The sequence below is a fragment of the Uloborus diversus genome, chromosome 7, assembly GCF_026930045.1.
Source record: "Uloborus diversus isolate 005 chromosome 7, Udiv.v.3.1, whole genome shotgun sequence".
NCBI lineage: Eukaryota > Metazoa > Arthropoda > Arachnida > Araneae > Uloboridae > Uloborus > Uloborus diversus.
In genome coordinates, this window is record NC_072737.1 from 50,714,140 (window position 1) to 50,735,584 (window position 21,445).

At 36.6% G+C, this 21,445-nt stretch overlaps 1 non-coding gene across 1 annotated transcript; it reads right to left on the minus strand.

Moving 5' to 3' along the window:
• Positions 1-5,950: 5,950 nt before the first annotated feature.
• On the minus strand, positions 5,951-6,023 carry Trnaf-gaa (transfer RNA phenylalanine (anticodon GAA)). Its single transcript has one exon. It is a non-coding gene; the product is annotated as a tRNA-Phe (tRNA).
• Between the last annotated feature and the right edge of the window lie 15,422 nt (positions 6,024-21,445).

The following is a 21,445-nucleotide window of genomic DNA, read 5'->3' on the forward strand; positions in this document are numbered from 1 at the left end:
TCTCAAGTTGTATATAAGGAGATGTAACGTTCATTCGTGGTTTCTGAATAAAGATCTCGAGTTGAGACTAACGAGTATTCGCTTCATTTGGCTTTCACATTATCTTCGCTATCTTCATATACGCGACAATATCGACAATATGAAACTCATTGTTATAAAAGTTTGGTGCCATATAACAGTATCATTAATAGTAATTGTAATGATAATTTTGAATGAAGGCTTCTCTGAAGCAAGCATCAAATTTCTGCAAGGGATATTTCGATAATGGGGAATCTGGCGCTGTTGTCTCATTTTTGGCGTAAATGTAAATACTTTTATTTTAGTAACCCTGCTGATTTATAGTAACCCTATGTGAATTATCAAAATCTTCCTTTCTTCAGTGCTATTGCTCCATAGTAGGAGTAAACCTAACCTGGAAGCGAGGTGATGCAGTGATTAGGATCTGCTTAGCCTTCACAATGCTACCATTAGGTCTGACTCAACTACTCTGTAGTATTTTTATCGTTATCATCTATGCCGATAACAGACGATCGGGGCTAAGTAAGAAAATACAGGATTGCATCATGAGCAACTTAGATGCTGTGGAATGTAAATTAGTTAGGAAAAACGTAATACTTAAATGGTTATAATTAAATTAACTATGCATGATTTCCAGAGAGGAACAAAGATAAGTTTTTAGTGCCAATCGCTTAAAGTTTAACGCGTGTCAATAGTTTTTTTTTTTTTTTTTAGTATAGAGCATTTTTAAGAAAAAAATGTTAAGTTTCGTGATGGTAACTTCTTATTATTTCTGAAATACTTACATTTACACTAAAAAGAGTGAAATAAAAATATTTTGAAAAAAAAAATAGAACCGACTTCAAAATTGCTCTAAAAAGTGAAAAATAATTTTATTCTTTAAACACCATCGATAATGCTTTTAAACATAATTTTTGAAGTTGGCGCAAAAACTATAGATAAAATCATTCACAGCCATAACTCAAATACAACTATAAATTTAACCAGGCCCAGTTTCTTCACTATCACATACATTATGCATTGATGACAGCATATTTGAATAGCGATATAAATGTTTCGTTCGTAACTTTGGATGCTTTTCTGAAAAAAATATGAACGAAGCATGGTTACACTGTATTTTACGTTTTGTTTTTGCGCCAACTTCAAAAATTATGTTTAAAAGCATTATCGATGGTGTTTAAAGAATAAAATTATTTTTCACTTTTTAGAGCAATTTTGAAGTCGGTTCTATTTTTTTTTTTCAAAATTTTTTTGTAACTACATAATTAGACTTTTGGGAAATCGTTAAAGAATTTTCTTTGTTCGGGGCTTAACTTTTTATGAAAAATTTAGTGAAAAATAATAAAAGAGAGAAATAAACGACGGAGTAAAATAAATAAATAAATTTGTTTGTAAATCGGGATTCCCCCCCCCCCCCCCCGAGGTTTTTTTTTAATGTAGGTAATTGCAATGAATAAAGAACACAACCACTTGGTCTTTTAGTTTAACTTTCACTTTAAATTTGGCAAGTTTATTTTACTGAACCAGTTTCAAAGGACTCCGCTGGAAATTCTTTACATTGTGCCAAAAAAGCCAGATATCTTAAAATGAGATAAGTTTCTGGAAAATTGAAATCATTTGATTTGAACAGGTTGCTTACCTTAGTAACCTTTTTCATAGTTATGTCTGTAGCACCTTCCATATTATTCATATTTAAATGCCAAACTGACTCACTATCAAGTCCGGATTAAGCCAGCGCGGGGTCCGTAGCAAATGTTTCCAAGGGGTCCTCATTTTTGCATGATATAGTAAACAATAGAGCTCTTCTTCATGAAGATGGGAAGTGCACTTATAACACGCATGAATACATAAATGTGGATATGATTTTAGAGCTTTACGACGGTTAGGAACCTCTTATGTTTACCCCTCGTCTTCCCGTTACTACACGTTTTCAACTTTTAATTCCAGAAACGCGATGTTTGGACGATATAAAGGGAGGGGGGGGGGTCTGGGGGCTTACCCCCGGAAAAATTTCGATACGTCAGTACTAAAAACTCACTTCTAACGAATCCTGGTGATATTAGAAAGAGAAGATATGAAGTTCATTACTTTTACAAACTGAAGTCAAAGAACGCGATTGTATCCTATCTTAGGTAAGAACAAAGGAAAAAATGTGGGTTCACAGCGACTCTCTCTAGGCAGTTTTTTAAAGTTGAAGCCTTAAATAAAACTAGATTATCCTTAATGATGTTGTAGAAAAAGGAAAGAGTGGTGTTCAAAGAGGTCCCAGTGGAAATTTTTTTTTAATTTATTATCTGTTATTAATCTAAAAACACAATTTTAAGCAAAAAATCTCGAAATTGTACATTCTGAAATGGTATTTGTTTTATGTTCTTCGGTGATTTTGGGGCGGAGTTCGCGAAAGCCATCCCCGGGAAATTTCTCGAAAGTGAAGCTGTGAAAACGTGATAAATAGTAGGCCATCGGGGGTTACGTTTCGGTATGGGATGGGGTTCAGGCACTCTCCGAGGCAACTCGGAAAATTTTCGAAGTTTAAGTCTTAAAATTACATTTTAGACCATTGTTAACAATGTTGGGGGGGGGGGGGAGAGGTACACTCCCATTGAAATTTTTCGAAATTATTGTCCAAAATACGCATTTGTAGGCCACTTTATTTAACGACGTTATAGGACGGGATCGAGAGCTCGGGATTCGACCCATGGAAATTTTTCGAAATTGAAATTCCAGAAAGCAGTTTTAGCGGGTTTTCGATTATGTTAAACAATTTTCTTCCTGAATTTTTCTGAATGTCAAGTTCGAATTTTTCGGCTACCGGGCTACCTTTGGTGATGCAAAAGAAATGGGTTAGGTTCGGGGCATGGGTGGCAGCTTTTTAGTCCCCCCCCCCCCCCCCACTCGGAGAAAAAAAATTAAAAACGATATTTAAAGTCTTTCTTCTACACATAATTATTTTAATTCATCAAAAAATAATATTCTCTTAACAATTTATTTATTTCGCTCAACATAAGTGTTATATATAAGTCTCAGAATCTTTTTCTTCTCTTCTATTATGATCTTTTAATTTTGCTCATTGTTGTTTACAGTGCCGGATCTACGGGCTCGTGTCGTGGGGAGGGGGGGGATTTTGAGGATGGACAAATCCACATGAAGTTAAAGTAACCAAAGAGGATTTAAAGGATGACTAACAATTACCTTTTCAGGACTCCAATTTCTAAAGCTTTAAGAAGAAAGCCACTTTCAAACAAGTTCTGCGTGGTAACCCTTTTTCCCATCTCTTGTCTAACATTGCCAAAAAGAGCTTTGAAATGTGGTTTTAGGATTTGTGCATTAAGAGTTTCAGCATCCTCCTTCTCAAAAATTGCTTAAATTTTTCGACCCCAAATTCCGAAAAATTCCGGAGAAAACCCTTGAACCATCTCGATTTCGAAATCTCAGAAAAATTACAAAGGAGAATATCCACCTACTTGCCTAACTTCTCAACATTCGGGGAGAAAGGTTCCAAACCACCACTCTTTACCTAAAGCTAAAGATAGCCTGCGTCTTGAAATAATTCAGTTTCTAACATTTTACGAAGCAAACCCGTATCCTCACCACCTGATAACGTCTCCAGTGATAATCTAAAACCGCGTCAGATTTGTTTCTGGAGGAGTTCCCTTTCTCTAATTTTCCCACATAGCTTGAAATTTTGTTTTCAGCTATACCATGGGACTATCGCTCAAACCCTTTCCTCCCAAAGACAGCCTGAAATTGACTTCAGTTTTGAACACAATTTCAGGAAAGAACCCCTTCCCCTATCCCCTATAGTTATAAAGCAACCTAAATTTTCTTTTTTTTTTAGGCTTGAATAGCTGAAAATTTTAGGACCCTAACTCCCTTAAATTTCTTAAGTTACCTTAAAATTGACTTCATTTTGAAAAAAAAAAAGAAAAAAAATCTAGAGAAAACCCAATTCTCCGTTCTCCAAACATTGCTTAAAATTGTAATTTTTGGTCAGTTTTGAAACTTTTCTGACCCAACAGAGCTTTTTCTCCTTCCACTAAGAAAGATTAACTAAAATTGCGTTTTTAAGACTTCAATTGAGAGAAATTTCTGGAAAGCAATCCAACGAAAAAAATAAGATTTTTAATTTACCTGAGTATTTAGAAAAGCTAGATCTAAATAAAAAGAGAAAGATAGAGATGAATTTAAACGGATTAAAGTGCGGAAAGTAGTTTTTTTTTCTGGAATTTTTCTCATGGCGCGGGGCCCGTAGCATTTGCTACTTTTGCTCTATGGCTAATCCGGCCCTGCTCACTATCCTTTTTTGTGATCACGCAACAAAAAAAAAAAACGGCATGCGAGGCAAAACTAATAAGAATGTGAACTAAACTGCGATGCCGCTCCCGAAACACGAGCTCAACGTGAGAAGCAAACCCCTATCGGTACTGATTTTTGCAGGCCGCGGGGCAAAGCCCATTTTTCCGCAGCCGGTAGGAAAGCTTGTCTAAAATTCTTTTATTTTTCTTCCGGGAATCAAGAGGTGTGTAAACTGCGAGAAAAATGGTGAAGGTGGACTCAAGTGCACTGACCACTCCGTCTGTCCCCTGCTTTTGTTGCTTATTGGGTGGAAATTCTTAGAAAATACAGATCACATTTTGGAAATCAGGTTTGAGGTAAACAATGTATGACAGAAAGCTGCTGTGCGAGAATTTTTCCGGGGGAGCTGAGCCGATCTGAAATATTCCAGGGGGAGCTCAAGCTCCCCCAGCTCCCCCGGCTCCGACGCCTATGGAAAACTGATATTTTTAATCAATAGATATTTTTAATTAATGATATTTTTAATCATGTTCTTTTTTAAATGGGTATTCAGATACGTTGCTGTTAAAAAATAAAATACAAACAAATTAATAAAATTTTAAGTTTAAACCCCTCTCAAAAGTTCTGCAGGTAACGTCTAAATTGTCTGAGGAATAGGTTTTTTCATTATTTCATTCTCCAAAAATTAAATAGTTTTTTAGAATAGTCTATTCATCTTCCAATAGATGGCAGCTGCATTTCTCACTTAAGGGTTTCAATGGATGAGTGTTCATAGTTTGTGCTGCCATCTGTTTAAAACTTTTGTTTTAAGAAATATTTTTCTTGTACATAATTACTTTCTATTGAATGGTAGAATTTTATTTAAATTAACCGCGAAATTTGAATAGTTCTGAATGGATGTGACGAACATTTAAATGTTTTCTTCAAAATAGCTAAGTAATACTTTTTATGAATAAAGTTATTCTCTTTGTTTTATTATGATGCTAAATAGTTATTCGAAAAGTAATGTATGTCATTATAATTCCAATTAAATGTTAGAAGGTAATTTCAATTTTGTTTATTTCGATGGTATTTATTATGCAGTTGTGTTCGCAGTTCGAAGCAGCATACTCAATAAAAGATTTATGCAATAGCTAACATCAAATATTGCTAATCAGCTTTATAAGTTTTTTTTATTATTAAAAGTTATACTTAAAAGGTTTTTAAAAAGTATTTGTTTCATTTCAAGTACTTTTACGAAAAGAATTAAGCAAGTAAAATAGAAAATTAAAGAAATTAAATGCGCAAAAAATAATAAAATTGTTTTGGGGCTTGTTTTGGGAATTTTATACATTTAATGTATCTATAACCTCAAAAACCTCCATGTAACACTAAAACGTTAGTCCGCAATTTTTTACTCATTTGATGAATTAACTTGTGTTAATTTGCATTTTTGTCATTCCTCTACAAAGTTCAACTTTGCAGGTTTGCGGCCCACGCCCGTGTTTGGGCCCCCTGCAAAAAATCTGCAGTTCCTTAACCTATTTCTCTACCCCCCCCCCCCCCCCAAAAAAAAAAAAAAGAGTGATTGTGGTATGTCTTCAATTTTTTATTTATAGCTCATTCGCTGCGTTTCATTAATCTAAAAATTAAGCTATGCCGAAACCCGGGATCGAACCAGGGACCTTTAGATCTTCAGTCTAACGCTCTCCCAACTGAGCTATTTCGGCACATCAACTAGTTGGTATCTTTCTACATCCTTGCTAATTATAAATGCGGAACTTAGTTTATTTGTTTTTTTTTTTTTTGGTTTGTTTGCAATGTTTTCATACCTCATACCTCGACTCTTTAACCAATCATCAGGGGTGTCCTTCTAGGATAGGTCATGGCACAGACTGCGCCATTTAAAATTTTAGGGGGGAGGGGTTGTTTTGAAGGGTATTTTTCTCATTTGGGGGGGGAGTCTCCGCGATATTCAGGGGGGTGCGCCTTTGCCAGGGCCCGGCTAACTGAAAGTGAGGCTCAGGCTCACTGCTTTGTAGCCCCCCCCCCCCTTCTGCATTCTATCATTTTAAGCCGAAGTAAAATAATGTTTAGCAATATTTAAAAGAGGTATGTCTTTAATTAATAAATCATTAACTTTTGTCATTTTCACAAAAATACATAATTTTTTAATGCTATGCATAAGTTTTTCAAAAATTTGGGGCCTCTTAGAATCTTAGAAAGATGGGTCCCCAGGCCTAATTGGCCTATGGCGGTAATCAGGCCCTTGCCCGTAGAGGGGGCACCAGTGTTCAATCATCATAAAATTTTCTACACACATTGTCAGGTGCAGAATAGAACTTAGGACATTTCATTCATAAAAAAAGTATTCCAAGATTTGTATTTTAATTTCAAGGAAAATCATGAATTTGTGAGTACCCCAACAGAAAAATGTCATATTTGCTCGATTTTTGCAGCATTTTTAATCGTTAAAAAAACTGCACAATGTGAAGTTTTCCCGAAATTCGAGGGGCAGAGGCGGCGATTGGGACTGAAAAGTGAAGGGGGGGGGGCAAAAAAAGACAATTTAAAGCCATTGGATTTTTAGCAGCGGCAAAAAAAAATGAAAGAAAAAAAAAGGGGAGGGGAGTACAAAATTTTGCTATGGCTGGTGACCAAAAGTATTGGGACAGTTTCCATAATTCACATTTTTACGGATATCTGGAGAAATAAAAGACCAATCGTTCTGTAATTGTTTTCCATTAAAAAGTATACTTCAGCTGTCATTTTCCAATAAAACTTAAGTCTGGGACCAGCAACAAATTTATTAAATAAAAAAAAGGTTTTTGATCATTTTTCATTGTAAATACCTGGGACTAAACTATCAATTTCAGAAATAAGTTTTAAAAAACTAGCTAAAATTTATTTTTATATTTTCGTGAAAGTCTCTTATACCCACAGATATAACGGCATTTCTTCCAAAAATACAAAACATTTTTGGAAGGTTTTCGGCTCATATCACAGAGTTTTTCGTCAAACTTTATTAAACTTTCGCGCAGAAAGATCGCGCCTGATGCTGGTTTTTATAAAAATAACTAAAATTTTGATGTTTGAAAAAAACCGAAGAGATCTAAATTTAAATTTTGGGTCTAAAAATAGCACTTTTTTACACATTGATGAGGAACTTAACTTTTTTAATTTTTGCCTAATTGCTGAACAAGCGCCACTAGACATAACTTTGTATACTAAATTATTAAGTACTAGTACTAGTGGTACCCGCACGACTTTGCCCGTAATAGAAAAATTAAAAGGTCTTTTGGGTCTTTTGGTCTTTATATTTACAAATAATGTATGGTGAATTTCCTCGCCAATTGGCTTGTACCCATGTTACGGTTCCACGTTATGATAATTTCGCATCTCGCCAATTGGCTTGTGCCCATGTTACGGTTCCACGTTATGATAATTTCGTAATTTACTCGTCCATCTTATGATATTTTTGTTCTTAAAATTGGAATAGAAAAAGAACCACACTGAATTTTCGAAGCACACCCCCATGCTACAAACTAACTTTGTGCCAGATTTCATGAAAATCGGCCGAACGGTCTAGGCGCTATGCGCGTCACAGAGATCCAGACATCCTCCGGACATCCAGAGAGAGAGAGACTTTCAGCTTTATTATTAGTAAAGAAAACAGTAGAAATAATGACTGCCATCTGTTTTTCCTCAAAGTTTTCATAACAAATGTAATTTGATTTTATGCAAAGCCTGTCGCACAATTTTGAATCCAAAATCAAGATATCGGTGTTTTTGGGAGACTTTTCGCGACCTTTATATGAACAGAACCAAATGTTGAAAGAAAAACTATTTCATAAAATTTAAATTTTCACAAGTACGACGGACTCGGGAAAATAAGTCTGATTTGTTTCTTATCCTCGCCCGGGAAAAATGTTAGACTCGAAGATTTTAAAAAGAAAAATTAGATTCAAATTAACCTTGCATTATGGAGGCAATTGAGGAAGCCGTATAGCATTTACTGGAGGCTACAAATAATTAGCACCGTCACTGTGATGTTTAACATTCGATGTGATGAAAAATTTGTTCCCTTCCCTGAAGCTGCATTATTAATTAAATTCTTTAAATAGGACTATTGTGTGTGGAATTGATTAATTACCTAATTGACATGACCTCAAATAGATTATGAACAATCGAACAAGTCAGAAAGCAAAATGATGATCTATCAGAACTGATTAATAAAAATCGAAAAATTACCTTGAACATGAGAATGAAAAATTAAGAAAAAAAGATGCTTTTTGAGAATTGTGTTCTTTTTATGTATTTTTTTTAGAAAAAAAAGGGGGGGGGGGCTTTTTGCCTAATAATTACCAATGATATTTAGGCGAGGAAATGATATTTAGGTAAGAAAAAAAATATTTGAGCGGAATGCTAAATTTAAGTATGGCACGAAGTAATTGAAAAGTTCATTAGAAGGATTTTAATAAAATCATTCGGTTTTCGTTTATTTTCCGTGCATCTAAAACGATGCCTTTGAAACACTATGCAATCACCCGACTTCCCGATTATCCTATCCAGAGACTGCAGTTTCGTCCTTGTTATGGACTCATCAGTCTGGAATAAGGGAAAACCGAGCTCGAGGCACATGTCATCTCAATTAAACCGAGAATTCCAACAAACTGGTAGATAAAGTAAATTTATCTCACCAGCGAGAGTCCTCCAAGCACTTTTCAAAATAAATGTGGAAATTACAACTATATTAAGATTGGTAAACAATGGAGTTCTTTGCAAGGCAAAAAACTATCGAACTGTCGCTAAAAGAGAAAATAATTCCTCACAATAAAATTGCTGTTTCAAAATGTTCGCATCCTCAAGCACGGAATAACACAGAAATATAAAGTTTGATGTTTATAATTTCCTGGCACATTCTTTGATTAACTGTGTCTGTTCGATTTACCGTGCGAATTCGGGTATTTACTAGCACGGTTCCATAGCGCAAGGCCAGAAACTTCTCCTTGGTCTTCTTTTTGGTGGAAATCAAAAATTTCTATTGGGAGGTCGGTCTAAGCTTAGCAAACCAAAATTAACTCCTGGGGGAGGCGGGATCGTGAGAGAGAATTTCCTCAAGGGTGGTATTTTGGTCGTAACAAGTTCGAATAGTGTCTTCTTGGGTGGATTTTTTACGGGGCTGACGAGAGGCCATGTCAGTCTAGTCGGAAACTAGGAGCCCGGCCCTTTTGGAGGCCTGGCTTGGAGTTTGAGTAGTGTTAATTTTATAAGTTTTATTGGGGGGATGGGAGGGGGCCGGCGGGTCAACTGACAAGGAGCCGATCTTGGCTTTCGGTGGCCCTAATTTTTTGGTTACGAAAAGGCCAGGATGCTTTCCTGTCCTGGAGGGTTTCTTGCTCATAAGCGAGACTCTTATCCTGGGGGGATTGATTCTAACAAGTCGTGATATTTCTCTTAGGGGGGGGGGGATTTTCTCCTGGTTTTCTTTGGTTATAACAAGTCATCCCCTCTTTCTCGGGGCTTCTGGCAAAGGTAATTAAGAACTCCTCAGCTAAAAAATTATTTACACCTTTTTCTACAAAAGCGTCCCTTGCCAAAGTTATATTTATAAATTTTATCCAGAACTTGGAACCTCAACGAACCCTGCACCAACCATAAGATTGGTTTATCGGGTTTTAATGTAATGGCATGCCGTGGATGAGTGGGTGATCAGGGCCGTATCCAGAGGGGGGGGGGGCCTGACGGGCCCGCCCCCACCCCGAAACCCAAAATGTTTTGTACCGTAAAACAGAAGGGTTTTTTTTTAAATTTTTTTTTAATTCCTAATGTCAGAAAAGGAAAGTAACAAAGTTTTTTTTTATTCTTAATTTTGCTACTATTCAAAATTTATAATATTTTGAAGAAATACAGAAAAAGCAGTTCTAGTTCTCATTAGCCGCAAGGCACACTTGAAATTTAGACCTTTAATAAGGACTTCCTGCTTTCTTTCCCAATTCAATTCAGGGCAGTCCAGGGTTAAGGCAGGCCCTTTGTCAGTTCGTTATTTTTCAAGTCTACCAAACTGACTTCTGTGCACTTCCTCCTCCAGGGGCGTGCACAGAAATTTTGAGGCTGTCACAAATGTCTTTTTTGGGCCCCCCTCCATATTGTTTACCCATATTTTCAACCCTAGGTTTAAAAATATTGGGCCCCATTTAAGCTCGGGTCCGGGCCAACAGGTGTCCCTTCTCCCCTCTGTGCACGACCCCGCCCTCCTCCCCCTATAACTCTTATAAAACTTACACTGTACTGATTTCGAGCCGGGGACTCCCCAAAGGCTGGGCCCCTAGTTTCCGATTAGGCGAGTATCTTGTTACCAAGATGTGCCAAATTCAGCTCCTTGATACATCCTGAGTAAAAAATGCAAAAATCACGATTCTCGTGTTTTTGTAGCATAATTTTCAAGATCATTTTTGTGACTGATATGTTTCATGTCTTGCATTTATTTAATGCCGAATCCAGTATCATGGAAGTTCTTTTGTTATTGCTTGTTTTTTTTTTCTTACCTCTACTGCTACTGTTAATACTTTAATTATGAGAAAAAAAAATCACTTACTCTACTCTCTTTCATTTTCTGCACTACTTGTGATTGAAAAAAAAAAGTTTGTTTCGAGAAATATTTCGTTGCATTTATTTTTTAACTTAAAACGGGTGTGTCTTACAAAGTTATAATCATTTTGTAAGACTGTGCAATCAACTTCTGAAAAGTGTAACTAAAGAGCTTCAAATAATTTCAACTGTTCGAGAGTCTTTGAAAATCATTTAAGTTTTTGAAATTCCTTGAAAAGTTCTTCAATTTTGTATCTTATCAAGAAAATAAAATATGAATTGTCCAAATGGCCAGAATATTACTCTTCTGTTCTTATTTTCTGAATGTCTACACCATTTCTTTTAAACTATTTTGTAGAATTTTCATACTGTAGGGCATTAAATGGAAAAAAAAATGGGAGTAGGGTTAGTGATCAAAAACAAACTTCACTAAAAGCCGATATGAGCAGATGACGGGGTGCTTCTCTTTTCTCCTGTCTCGTTTTTCCTCTCTATCCATTAATTTCCATGATTTGTTGAGCAAGCAATTTTTATTTTGTTTGATCTTAATTTGCAAAAGAATGTATGACTTTTGAAAGACTTTGTTGGCCTATTTTTTTTTTTCATATTTTTGTAGTCTCAATTACCTAATATAAGGCCTCAAAATACAGATTTTTTTTTTTTTTTCAAAAATTTCTCGGGGGAAAAACCCCCCGGACCCCCTGAAATTATGGATGTTCAACATCCGACTTAAAGGGACACTCTCTTGTCTTCCTCACCACTACAAGGTGAATAAGAAAAATAATAAGAAATTAAAATAAAATAACAACAGTCCAAACAGTGGAATCATTAAAAATCGAGACAAAAAGTCTTCTATGTTAACACTTTTATGCGTTTGGTGTGTCTATGTATACTATATGTGTGTGTGTGTGTGTGTGTGTGTGTGTGTTAGGGCAATGTGCTAATACGGGCCCCTCCCGAAAAAAATTTCTGGATACGGCCTTGTGAATGATCAAGATCAGTGGGGGGAGAGGGGACACACCTGTTTAAGATTTCTAAAATGAGGGGTGAAATATATGTAAGGACGTAGGGGTAAACAATATGGAGGGGAATGCGGCATAAAAACTTGAAGGAGTATGGGTTGGGGTGGCAGTGGTAACATTTGCACCGGCTCAGAAAAATAGTCGATGGCGTCGGACTAAGAACCCGGAACCCTCTTATTCCGAATCCAGCTACCTATGCACTATAGGCCAAGGCGGCTACTTATATATATATATAAGTAGCTTATATATATAATCTTATACTCTGCGATAGATACCCACTATAGGCTATCTATCGCAGAGAGCCAAGGCGGGCCTCTTGTCAGGTATCTCGCCGGTCCCCTTCCGCCTCCCAAAAAAAGAGAAGTTGGGAAAAGAAGAAAAATAGGGGGGAGGGGAGAGAAAAGAAAAAAAATCGAAACTGGATTACTAGAAAGCAATCAACTCTATTTGAAGTGCCACAGAGCAAATATTTCTTAATCTTTACGTTTTCTCTTATTCGGAGTCCCCCCTCACCCCCATTTTCCCTTTCTTTTTCTTTTCTTTTCTTTCTTTTTCTTTTTGCGTCAGTGTCGCCGCCCTCCCCCCTCCTAAGGGCGGATTCAGGGTAGGGTCAAAGGGTCAGTTGACCCTCCTGTAACAAGAATTTTAGTCGGAAAAAATAGTAAGGTAGGTGCGAGTAATAAGGTCTACCTATAAAATATATTTGAAATAAAATAAAAACTGTGCATCGAAATCAACAAATTGTAATATTAATTAAATATACAGATCAATTACTATAAAAAACTAACAAAAAAAAAATCACCAGTTTTGCAGAAAACAAGCATGAAATAAAACGTTTTTTAAAACCTTGTCATTAGGCCTCATTATACTATGGTGGGATAATAAGGCCTAAGAACTTCAATATTCTTAAATAATCAAAATAAGCTTCTAACATTGATAATGGAGATCAATTGTAATATATATGCATTAACGATGCTTAGTCATCAAAATTACCAAAAAAAAAATCTTTGTTTAACAACCATCAGGGCACTCAAAATTATCTTTGTCAAAGACTCACACCGACGCATTCCTAATGATACCACTTGTAGCACTTTAGACATAGTCTTATCTCATTCATCTTCTCCTCTCACGAGTGTGTGACAGTACCAAATAGCATCGTTTTCTTTAGTATCATTTCCTTCATTGAGGGTTTACGTCTTTTGTATTTTCTTCTCTTTCTTATTTCTGTCAAACAAGTCTTTGATGACTGGGGTTCTCTGATAATCAATGGCTTTTCTTCTAACACTAGGTATTTTCTGTTTTCATAATTTTCTCTGGTGTAGGCATAAGCTCCTGAAATGCTGTACTTTTTAATGAAGCGAGCCGCACATTGTTTTTTTCATCGTCTGAACTAGAACCGTAAGCCATGTGGTAAAACTTTTCAGAAGGTCTGCTTTTGGGACACTACTATACACTGAACTAATTAGTAAATAGTCGTAACTACTTATAAACATCTATAATAAATTGAGAAAGATTTAAAATAAGATGTAAAACTGACAAACATTGTTGCAAAAGCAAATGAGTATAATTAGGCCTACGATCAGTTTGGTGTCCTTATTAGCCGCTGACATCGTGTACAAAGAAGTACACAAAGTACAATAATTGGTTTATACGTTTATATGCATAATTCAGACATCAAAGTTGCTATGGTCATTGAAACTTGTCCCCCCCCCCCCCGCCCTACAAACATTTCGGGATTCGCCCCTGCCCCCCCCCCGCCCCAAGGCCCGGGCTACTGGTGTCCGACTAGGCTAACAAGGTCTCTCGTCGGGTCTGACTGTAGGTACTAGACTCTCCATGTTAACCAAGAACCAAAAAAAAAAAAAAAAAAAAATGCAAAATAAATGCTCAAGTTATTTTAAATTTGTGATAATGAATTACATGTATAACAATCAGGAAAGAAAGTTCAGCAAGCAGCGCACAAGAGTGATTAACTTCAGGTCTTACTTGATCTACAATGTCTAATTTCTTTTCCCATGGCCACCACCACGATTATCTCATCCGCACGTGCTTGCGGCTCCAATCACGTCAAAAGAACCGCTGACTCATCCAAAAAGCAAAAGAACTCGTAACAAAAGAAAGTTCGAACACTTTTTTTTAGCTCTCCCTCCCTTTTTATTCCTTCCGTGGAGTTCGTAATATCGTTTTCCCACTTGCATCGAAAATGGATCTGGAATGGCTTTCTGCTCGGATGGTGTTACGAGAGGAGAAAGAGTATCAAAAGATTTCGGAAACTTAGTTCGACCGTATGGTAATGAATCGTAACGGTGTTTTTTTTCTTCTTTTGCCTAGATCCCCCCCCCCCGCCCCCGCGATAATGAGAGTGAGAATTAAAGAAACTCGAAGTTGCTCGCTATCACTCACCCTTTATGACTTTCATCCATTTGTAATTCTTCGCTAGAGTGAAATCCAAGCCTATTTATGAAAAAGGAAACTCCATTTCAAGCTTTATACGGAGTTTCTTTTTATTATTGTTGTTCAAATTCAGGACCAATACTTTGTTTGATGACTTAGTAAGCTCGTTCAGCACTTAAACTATATTTTTCATCGCCCTCTTTGTTGGTTTTAAGTACGTTTTTACTGTTTCAGGGTCACATTTCGTAGAATGCTGTTTTGTAGCACACGGATCGTGGTTTTCAACGATTGTAGGATTGTAGCACAGTGGGGGGGGGGGGGCAAGTGTCGATCGCTTATCATCATTATCCTCAGGGCCTGATTCGGAAAATTTGAAGTAATAATTGAAAGATTATGTTTTTTGCAAGGGTGCCCACCTAAGAGTGGTCATGTCACGGACTGCACTATTGAAATTTTTAGGGTGGGGGGGGGGGGTGAGGGACATTTTTTCCTTTTTTGTGGGGGTTGGGGCTTTTGGGGAGGGTTCGCGATATTTAGTTTTGTGTGCTTTTGTTCTTAGGAGCAGGGGTGCCCATCCTCTACCCCAAGTTCAATGGCACGGGTCCTCCCCCCCCCCTTTTTCTCAACCCTCTTTCCCTTTTTTGTTTTTAGCTCTCTTTTTTCAAATTTATTTATTTATTTAAATATTTTTATTTATTCAATTATTGTTATCCATTATTATTTTATTAGAAAAGTTCTGTGCTATGCCAATGACCTACACACAAAGAAAGAAAAAGAAACACACAAACTAAATAAATAAATAAATGAAATAAAATATAAATAAAATAATTTAAATTAAAAATAAATTAATAAATTTAAATTAGAAATAAATCAATAAATACATTTAAAAAATCCCCTCTTATGGGCACCCCTGATTTTTAAGTGCCCGAAGGTCCTTTTCATTAGATGTACCTATGTGTACATGCCGGTATTTTATGATTCGTCCCGATTTGGACTTCCATTTTGGAGGGCAGGAAAATCCATAATTTCCTGCCCTCTCCAAAGTTTTAAGTTCGTGGTGCCCCTGGTTGCATAGGCGACTGGTGCACTAAAAAAGTAGGAGTCAAAAGGACGGCTGCCTTAGAGCTGTTTTTTTTTTTTTTTTTCTTTTCTTTAATAAAATTGAGGAACCATTAGGTTATAACATTGCTGATTAAAAGACCACTAAAAATGTGGAATATGATTATGACCTCAAACATTAGGACGGATGGCCACACTATACTCACCCTTTCAATGAGAGGTTTCATTCTTATGAAATAACATGAGAAAAGCCACTCTGTTTGGAATTTTGGTTTTATTTGCTTGAAATAAAACAATCCTCTCTGTAAATTCATTTTTTAATCGGTAATTAATTTTTAACTTTGAAAAGTGAGAAGGCAGGGACCCTAAACCAGGAGTACATTACCCCCATAAGAGCAATTGCGCATTTCTCCCCTTAAATATTTCGAAGCAAAAGCCGCACCCCTCCTCCCTCCAAAATAAAAAAAAAAAAACCTAAAAATTTTAATGGCGCGCTATGATCCATCCTAGGAGGACACCCCTGCCTAAACTTCTTCAAGTAATTTTATTACAAAGCATCTTTTTTCGTTGTTATAAATGATAAATCTGCTTATTCACGAATGTGGTTTTACTTATTACAGTAAAACTTGTCTACAACGATACTGTTGGGAGCTAAAAAAAGTTTTTATAGACAGGTTATCGTTATAGACAGCTTGATTATTAATGCTGACATATTGCTGGCGGGACCACGGAAATATCGTTATAGACAGGTTTATTGTTATAGACAGTATTGTTATACACAGATTTCACTGTATCCAAATTTTCTGACGAACGAGATTGTACTACATCCTCTTTGCTCCTACGGAATTATACTACTTTTTGAGAGAGAAAAAAACTAAAAACGCGTGACAGATTAAAACGAGCTGCTTTTCTTCACAATGCAGCTCTGGAAGAGTCATAAAAAAATATCCAACTTTTCCACTGGCTGTTCTAATTATATTCTCACCGGGAACTGTATTAATACAACCGAGTGACATATTTTATTCCTCCATATTATTAAGCATCAAAAAAGTCAAAGGAGTGAAGCGACTTTCGTGGACACAAGAGAAAAAAAAGCCTTGACTGCAGGAAAACAACAATAAACAAACAGCAAGGAAATGCGTTGTCATGGTGACAGGAAACAGAAAGAAATTCTACAACTCATATCGTACCAGTAACCTTGTCCCCTTTAATAAGTGTACGAGGCCAGAAATGAGGTCAAAAGGCAAAGAATTAGTTAGCGGTGGGTGACTCTAGACTGGGACAAAAGGTGTAAGCTTTTTTATTTATTTATTCAAACTGAGCTTTATAGCACCCAGTAGGAATGCTATGTTTGCAAATTAAGGTGTTTTTCTACTATTTTTATGTGCCCCGTTTTCTGACGAGGTCAATATGTGGTATCTTACCTGAGTGTAGAATCTTTTCTCGACCCTGCTGGGGTGTTTTCGAATGCGCTAAGTAGGCACTTCTCTTGGTTCTGACTGCAAATATCAATAGGTTACCGGATGTTTTTAGCGAAAAGTTTGACCAGTGGTGTGGTTGACCAGACTGAGGTCTGAGTAAATAGAGCAATGATTTTATGAAACTTTTTACGGCAGGGGTGCCCGTCTATGGGGGGAGGGGTCATGGCGTAAACTGCCATTATTTGGGGGAAGGCTCTTGTCCTAGGGGGTCTCTGTGTTATTTGCGGGGTGGGCCTTTGCTCTCCAGTTTACGAGGGAAGTGTTGGGAAAAATCTAATTTAGTAAACCTTTCTTCTACAATTCACTTTTTAATGTAAGTTAATAGTAATAAGAATAATATAACTGTCCAGAGCCGGACTAGATCCCCCAAAAGGGCGCCAAACTTGACTTCCAAAGCGCGCGCAAAAAAAAAAGGCTCACAAGTTTGAGGGTGCAAAAAAAGAGGTGATGCACAAGTTCAAGGATGCAGAAAAGAAAAAAGAAGCCGCAAAAGTTCGAAGGCGCAAAAAGGGGGGGGGGGCGCACAGGTTTGAGGACGCAAAAAAAAAATCATAGGTGCGAGAGCGTTGGAAAAAAAATGGAGGCAACCTTTTTTGAGGGCGCAGGAAAAAAAAGAGAGAGTGCACAGGTTCGGGAACGCAGTAAAAAAAAAGTCCCATCGATGCGAGAGCGTAAAAAAACTCGAAGGTGCATTGGGCTCGAGGGTGCCAGGGCGCATGGGTGGGAGGGACAGTCCGCCTCTGGAACTGTCTTTAACTATGCTTTTTAAATTGCCTTCCACACGAGTCGTCTTTTTACTGTTAGAGACATCTAACGAAAGCAGGAAAAAGGTAAAAGACCTATGTTAGAAAAAGTTTAACAGCAATCTAATTTGCAGTGTTTCGGAGTTAAAAGTAGCTTTATTTTCAATAGAAAAGAAAAAATAACGAGCTTATAAATGAATTTCATCCACAGGGTTCTATCTCCATTGAAAAAGGGATTCCTTATTACCTCGAAACACGTGTCAGTACTCTCATTGCTATGTGTGCAACTGTAGTGTTATTGCTTTTAAGATATAGCTGGGTCATTTCACGGTATTTTTGACATTTATGTAGAGTCCGTAGCGTGACCTTTTTTGCCATAACTTTTTAATTTACTGTTTGATTTGCAAATTAATTTATTTTGAGCTTTTCCTACCAAAGCACTGACTCAAATTATAATAATTTGCAAATTAAGCAGTAAGTTAAAAAGTTACGGCAGAAAAAAGATCCTGTTACGACTCTACATAAATGTCAAAAATACTGTGAAATGATCCTGCTATGAAGGGGAAAAAAACGTCTTATGTGTGGAGCATGTGAAATAAAATGTTAAGTTCAAGAAAATTTTCGTGCATTAACATTTTGGGAGTTTAAAAGATTAAATATTCAAGGGGGGTTGCGTAGTTTGCTAGTTTTTTGAAAAATGCTGTCAATGCGTATGTGATTATGTGAATAATTTTTAACAGAAAAGAGTATGGGAAAATCTGAAAGATAAATTCTAGGTCTTTCTCTATGTTTCTTTTTTTTAACATTGTTAAAATTTTGGCGAATATTTGAGAACCACATTCAAAAAACTAAGCAATTAGCTAAAAAAAATAAATTTCCACATTTTTTTTTTCCTAGTGCAAGTATTTAAAGTTGCACGAAATTATAATTTTTGATGAATAAAGTCATTAAAATAACATAAAGAGAGGACCTTTCCGAACTTATGTATCCCTCCCTCAGAACACAAACCCCTCTCACTCCCCTGTAGTGACCTTATTTCTCAAGAACCATTAGTACCTTTCGTTTTTACTCGCTGCAAAACGTAAATGTTGTTCATCAAATTACTGAAAAATATTGCTTGAAGAACAATAGAACCGTTAGAAACGAAACGGAAAAAAAGAAAACATAACAGGGAAGAAAATCCATAAATCTGTTGCTAACGGTTAGGAGAAAGAATAACAGCTAAAGTGATTATTACGCTTGAAAAATCTTGCAATCGTAATTTAATTTGATGTATGCGTTTTCTCGTTAATTGCACGCATTTATTGCAAAAAATACGGGACGGAAAAAATATTTATTTCTGTGGATTTGTCTTTATAGTAATGTGGCATTGTGCCATCTTTTGGCAGTAGAAATAGAAAATGGTTAATGATCTGCGCTGCGAAACATTTTATGTTCAGAAACATGGAAAAAAAACTCGCTCTTCTTCTAGAAAAGATTGAAAACTTTCAAATTCAATTATAAATAGTCAGTAAACGCGACTTTTAAATAATTTTTCGTAATGTGTAATCAGGGCCGACTCTAGTAGCTCTGCCGCACTTGGCGATATTGACAAGTGCCCCACACACACACATTGAATACTAATAAAAATAATGTAAAATTGAAAAAAAATAAATAAAATAAAAATATTAGTAAAATTCTAAATTAAAGTGAATTTCTAGTTGAATTTCAAACTGGATTTTGCATATCCAAGCACTGGTACACATTTTAAATTGTCTTTTTTTTTTACATAAAGTAGTGCATCTTATGGCACTGAAACTAATATGAAACTTTTCAAAATACTTTTAAATCACGCAATGTGCCGTCTTTAAAATGAAATTGAACTTCTACTTAATTTTCAAACTTATGTTTTGCATATCCAAGCACTAGTACACTCTTTTTTTTCCTTTTTTTTTTTTTGTACGTAGACTCCTAGTGGGGTCTAGTTGTGCACCTCCCCTTTTGGTTGCATTCGGGTGTTTCTAAAGGGGTCTTTTGCCCCTTTTGGGGGGAAATCATTGTTAATTTCGATGTAAACTCAAGTGGTGTTACAATTTGGCGGACACTTGGCGATATATTGCCAGTATTTTGGTCGCCAAGTTTTGTCGCCAACTTGGCGACAAATTTGGCGATTTTTATTATTTATTTATTTTAAATCTGTTTTCAATTTGGTCACTGTTGGTGATACTTAGAGAGTAAACAATTGAATCACATTAAAAATGCCAATAATGGGGAAATGACATTGGAGTAAAAGGAAGTCATGTGATGCACACATCAGCTCGTTTTGCATTAGGACTTGGACCAACCAAGATAGTCCTTCATAAACCTTCAATGGCACTTACTGCGTTCTCCACCGCACGGGCGCTAGCACTTGCAGCACTGGCGGACCCTAACAACGTCATTTAAACTACTTTTAGGTGAGATAACATAAGTTAGGGCACATAAGTCGTGAACTACAGTGACATGCTTAGTATTTACTTCATTTTAATGAAAAAAAATATAAAAAAATTTTTTGGTACTAATGCGTTTTCCAATTTTAGCCTTCAATTACCCTTCCCTATTACCCAAAAAAGAGGTAAACATTGTCAAGGTCATAGCTCAACTTATCAGAACTATTAAATTGTTCACGTAAAATTGGCCACTAGGTTTTGCAATAAGGGACGCTCCGATGGGAGGTCACTGTGACCTTACAAACAGTTCCTTATTCGGCAAAAGTATCATAATTTGGAAAAATTTGGTATTCCATCCGGCAAATTGAGAATTTCCGCCTTCCCAAAAATTTAGGTTTGGAGCGCCTCTGTCTGCAGTACAAAAAAAAAAATGCTTTTGGATTCGAATTACCTGCTGCAATCATTCCATATGATTATGATTATGTATAATTCATTTGCCTTCCACGTTTATTTCAATAACCGAAAAAAAAAGAAAGAAACTTAGTTACGTTACGGGATTCACTATTTCCCGCGTACTTTTATCTTACACGATCTCTCACACCTCGGAAGTAATAAGATCGATTGTGTGTGTGATCACCTGCCTTTGTGAAATTCAAGGTCTCGACGTCACAGGTTTATTTCGTGACAGGTGTCAGTCTTCGTGTTTGTTTCGTAAATAAACGAAAGGACAAGTGTCAGTCTGGTATCTCGAAGTGAAGTAAGAAAAGAAACAAACAACTTTATATGAAGTTTTAAATGGTCGGATATTGCATTTGCTCGCCGATTTTCTTGATAAACTTCTGCTTTAGAATATTCACCGTTTTTGAACAAATAATGCTTATGAGATTCCAGTAGGTTCAAATACTTGTTACCAGAGTCGACTTAGCCCGGTCTTTGGTGATAATAAATGGGTCGACTATGCACTGGGGTGCCACCCCCTCAGATCAAAGGCGCACCCTCTTAAATACCACAAAACTCCCCCCCCCCCCCAAAAAAAAGGAACAAGAGCCCCCTAAAAATGAAAAAAATCCCCCTCAAAACACCCCCTAAAACCTCAATACCGCAGTCTGCGCCATGCCCCCCCCCCCCGGTGGGCCATACAACTTTGACAGACTTCATGAATTTATATGAATTTTTCCGACAACTCGGCTATGTCATCCAGAGACTGCAGTTTCGTTCTTGTTATAGACTCATCTATCTGGAAACGACAATAACCGAACTAAGGGCAGATTTCATCCCATTGAAGCTGAGAGTGCCAACAAACTGGTAGCTAAAGTAAATTTAGTACACGAGCGAGAGTCCGCAGCATTAGTGCCTCTCAACTCGTTATTGGAAGGCAAAGCTTGGGAATTAACTAGTAAGTTACCACTCCAACCCAGGGTTAGGGCAGAACTACGTGCAATTTACCGGCAGTC